This window comes from Echinops telfairi, unplaced genomic scaffold (genome assembly GCF_000313985.2).
Source record: "Echinops telfairi isolate 266 unplaced genomic scaffold, ASM31398v2 ScPeMD7_7457;HRSCAF=8495, whole genome shotgun sequence".
Lineage (NCBI taxonomy): Eukaryota > Metazoa > Chordata > Mammalia > Afrosoricida > Tenrecidae > Echinops > Echinops telfairi.
Window position 1 is genome coordinate 9,000,532 of NW_022111357.1, and position 4,773 is coordinate 9,005,304.

The 4,773-nt window shown below is 40.2% G+C and overlaps 1 non-coding gene across 1 annotated transcript in view; it reads left to right on the forward strand.

Annotated features, from left to right (window-relative positions):
• The window catches only part of LOC101660683, a 14,685-nt gene extending 9,958 nt beyond the window's left edge, over window positions 1–4,727 (forward strand). The window contains exons 2-3 of the transcript XR_006680927.1: window positions 1,718–1,868; window positions 4,313–4,727. This is a non-coding gene — a transcript (uncharacterized LOC101660683). The remainder of the gene's footprint in view (window positions 1–1,717; window positions 1,869–4,312) is intronic.
• Window positions 4,728–4,773: the final 46 nt, after the last annotated feature.

A 4,773-nucleotide genomic window follows, 5' to 3' on the forward strand; every position in this document is an offset into this window, starting at 1 on the left:
ATGTACAAATGTGCTTTACACAATTGATATGTGTATGGATTGCGATAACAGTTGTATGAGCCCCTAATAAAATGTTAAAAAAAAATGAGTGGCACAGCATACAAGCAGGTAAGAATATGAGTCTCTTGTATATAGTTAGGCAGGCTTCCGAGTCGGCTGGACAAGGACAGCGTGGGCTCTTCCCAGTAGTGAACACTAGTGTGTGATTTCCCTTCCAGAAAAATAGAGTTGATTTTCATTCTGTGAGAGATGATTGTGGGAGAGACTGTGGTGAACTCAATAATGTGTGACAGGTTCCCTTCATTGCTAAGGTCTCAAATGTAACTCCATGATTGCTGTAAGAAGGAAATACTTTTTGGTATATGGATCTCTTATTAATGTAAATCAACTAGACTAAGAATTTAAGAGGTGATAAAATCAGTGATTCTGAACTTTTTCCTTTAAAAAAGAAATATATATATATATATGTAATATGTTTCAGAAAGCATTGGACTTAATGTGGTCATATTGCCCTATTAGACTACTTCCAATAATTTTTATTAATCTGTATGAACATAATAGATTAATTTGGTTATTAAGTAGATCATTTTTGTGTCAGATGTTGCTTAGTGATTTGGATTGTTTTGTGTTTTTTAAAATTTGTTGAGAATATACAGCAAAACACACACCAGTTATTTGTTAAGAAAATTAAAGATGGCGCGGGAGGGGACTCGGGGGGGAAAAAAAAAAAGAAACTTAAAGTTAAATTTTTAGAGTAAAATGTGTTTTAAGTACCTCATGATATTGTTAAGGAATCTCAGGGTGTTTCAAACAATTCATGGGTTGTGCTGTTATCCGAAAGGTTGCAGGTTTGAGTCTACTCAGAGGCCTCTCAGTAGCTGGAAAGCCAGCTCTCGAAAACCCTATTGAGCACAGTTCTCTTGTAACACACATGAATTGGAATCGACTTGGCAGCTGGTATATAGTTAAGAGGATTAGATGATAACAGTATATAGATATATAGCTATTGTTTACCATGGGACACATGGCCCATGATAAACAACCAAGTGGTGATATAGTTTTATGAAAATGGTAGTCATTTTTATTATTTCTTATAAGAGAAATTTTAGGCAAAATTTAAATTCAGTTTGAAAAATAGGCAGTTCTTTTTTTTTGCGTTTGACCATTTCTTTTTTTAAAAATCATTTTATTAGGGGCTCATACGACTCTTATCACAATCCATACATACATCAATTGTGTAAAGCGTATTTGTACATTCATTGCCCTCATCGAGGATCTTTGTATATGTATTAAACATCTTTCCTAAATACTTCTTGGTAAACTATCTTGAAAGTTAAGAATCTGAGAGGTGGTAGACTCCATCCTAGATTGAATTCCAAATCTATATTGAGGAGGTTCCTTTGGCTAATGCACTGGTTACTTGATCTTTTCTGGCTATTTGGGACGAGAAAAGTCTGTTATGACAATTTAATTCATTATTTATAATGTGTTGTTAAAGGTTTCTGTCTCAATAGCTACTGATTTTCTTTTGTTTACATTTTCTTATTTCCTAAAATAACTTTTCCCCATACCTCAAGTATAATACTTCGTGTGACCTTTTTGTTACTCTCAAGTATTTCGATAAGACGCTGTGGTGATGTGTAGCTTTTTGGTGTTTTAAATCAACATGTACATGTGTTTGTATGAGTCATCTTATGTTATTTGATTTTCTTACTAGAATTCAGCCCAAACTCCTCCATATGCCCTAGGAAAATGATTGAGACCTTCAGCAGAAATGATTGAGACTACGAATGACTCGGGAAAAACAGAGCTTTTCTGTTCTATTAACTGCTTATCTGCTTACAGAGTTAAGACAGTTACTTCTTCAGGTAATGTTAAAATTTGATAAATGTAGTAACTATTAAAGAAAAATGTAACTCATTGTGTAATCAACCAGATTTATCTGTATGCTTAAAGACCCAAGATTGATGTGATTTTGGGGGGATGTGATTTTCTTGATTGAGATATTTTATAGTTTCATGTGTGAGAAGAAAGGAAAATCGTGTTAAGTTCCAAATGATTTTCCCAATTTCAAGTGGAACTTACGGGAACTTCCCCGCTGCCGCCGCCGAGCCCGTGACTCTGCACCGCGGAACGCTCTTGCAGTGTTTGAGCCCATTTTTGCAGTCACCGTGTCTGCCCCTCTTGTTGAAGGTCTCCCTCTTTTTGCTGACCCATTCCTTTACCGAGCATGCTGTCCTTCGCCAAGGGCCGGTCCCTTCTGTTAACATGTCTAAAGGATGTGAGATGAAGCTCACTGCCCTGCTTTCTCAGGGGCATTCTGGCTGTCCTTCTTCCAGGACAGATTTGTTTGTTCTTCTGGCCGTCCGTGGTATATCTAGTGTCTTCACTGACAGCACAATTTAAGTGTATGCCTTCTTCTCTAGTCCTCCTTATTCAGTGTCCGGCTTTTGTGTGTACGCGGGAGGTTGAAAATACCATGGCCTGGATCAGGCGCCCCTGTTAGAAAGAGAGCTTTCGCAGCACACGTGTCCAAGGCACAACCTCTTTTGACCTCGTGACTGCTGCTTTCCTAGGCATTGCTGGTGGATTCCACATCAATGGAAATTCTTGACACTTCCTCTCACGTTAAGTAAACAAGGTTGTGGTTTTTTGCAGGTTGTTAATAAGTTTGCAGTCATGATGCTGCATTGTTCTAGCTTCTCAGGTTATGTTTGCTCAGCAAATAGATTGAATCAGTCTGGTGAATGGATACAACCTTGACCCACTTTTCCTTATTTTAAATTAAGCAGTATTCTCTTTTGGTTTATGAGGGGGCTGCACAATTTATGGGAAAATTCCATTATCTTTAAATTCCATTAACTTCTTGAAGCCTCCTCATACACCTGCCTTCTACATGAGCACACTAAATGTTCTGAAATTCCCGGTCTTGACACTGTTATCCATAATTTGTTAACATTCACACAGTTGAATGCTTTTGCATAGTCAATAAAACTCAGGTAAAAATTTGTCTGCTCTACTCTGCTTTCAGCCAAGATCCATCTGACATCAGCAAAGATCTCTCAATCTGTGTATTTCTGTAGCTATTTAGCTTAATGAATTATTGTAAAATTCCTTGATTTTGTCATTTAATTTCATTAAAAATGTATTACTGTATAGTTGAGATTTTCATTCTCTTAATTCAATTTTGGATCCTTAGTTCAGTTTATAATTTCCTCATTTTCATTTCTGCGTCATCAGGTGTCCAGGTCCCGTCATAATTGTCAGACCTCTGCAGTCCTGACTTAGAGGGTGCTCTACTGTACTGGCAGCGTTACTGGAGCTCTTTATCTGGGAAGCCTTCAGTAGCACTCAATCATGTCAACTGGAACTACCCTGTTTCCCCAAAAATAAGACAGTGTCTTATATTAATTTTTGCTCCCAAAGATGCGCTAGGTCTTATTTTCAGGGGATGCCTCATTTTTCCATGAAGAAGAATACGGTACACATTTATTGTTTATTGTTTTGTTAAAGGAGCCCTCACACTTTCTGTCTACTCCGGCTGCCCTGCGGCCAACAGTGAGCTGCTCGGCACCAGAGTTACGGTAGCTTCGGGGGGGCCATATTTTTTGGGGGATGCCTTATATTTCAGCGAGAGGCAAAACTGTAAGTAGGTGTTATTTTGGGGGGGCTGTCTTACTTTCGGGGAACAGGGTCGATACAGCTTTTGCCACTCCCCTGTGTAGAAGCTTTCAGATATGAGCTCCTGTGGTATTTCACCCTTGCAGTTCCCTTAGGCATAGGTCTATGGTGGATTTTTAACTGCTAAAGATCCCTACTTCTTTAACGTTAACTTTTTAAAAAGTCAGCCACCCAGGGTCTAAAAGGTCTTTTCCGCAAAATGCCCGAGCGTCCCTCCTTCTTCAGGTCCTACTCTTCTCTCCGTCCACTCTCTCCGGTGGCTTTGTCCCTGACGAGGGAGCAAGAGGCCAGCGGTGGCCCCTCTGCTCTTCGTAGCCCGGGGCTGGTGGGTGATGGGCGTAGGGACAGAGGGGTGCTTGGGGGAAATGTGCTCTAATGCACTACAGAGAAACCTTACTGGAGGGCTTTGCTCGAAAGCCTGAACTGCAGTCTTGGATCTTTTAATGTTGCATGTGTCAGTCTTTTGATTCCATTTCTTCCCTTTTGCCATTTAGATACTCTCTGTGAATGTTTTTATGACAAAACTAACAAAAATGCTTGTGGGGGAACTATAATTCGTTAATGTATGAAAGTGGAAATCCCTAAATTGTTTACTCACTTGGGAAAACCTTTGTGTCTTGTGTTCTTTCAGAGCGTATTCAACAAGCCAAAAGGAGCAACTCCTTCAGCAGGCCCCTCCCAGGGCAAAGTGGTGGGGAGCCCACCCCCAGAAGGAGGTGACTGACCCCCAGCCCTGTCCCCCGGCTCCACTCAGGGCGCTGCTGCCGCCTGTCTCCAGCCTCCGGCCGAACAATCCCAGCAAGTTGCTCACACAATTGCTAAGCTCAGGTGTCAGCATTGTGACCATCTGCTTGCCGCAAAACCAGAACTTCTTTTCTACGAGGTAAAGAGAAAGCAAGAAAGGGCCTGCATTTAAACTTAACCAGGAGACACATTCCCGTCTGATCGTCTTGACAGCCATGCAGTGGACTTGAAAATGAGAAGTGCAGTGGTATTCTTTTTTTTTTTTTAACCAAGCAACAATGTACAACAAAACAGCAACAACATCAATCCACTGACGAAGAACAAATTAAAATATACCAAGGAAGAAAA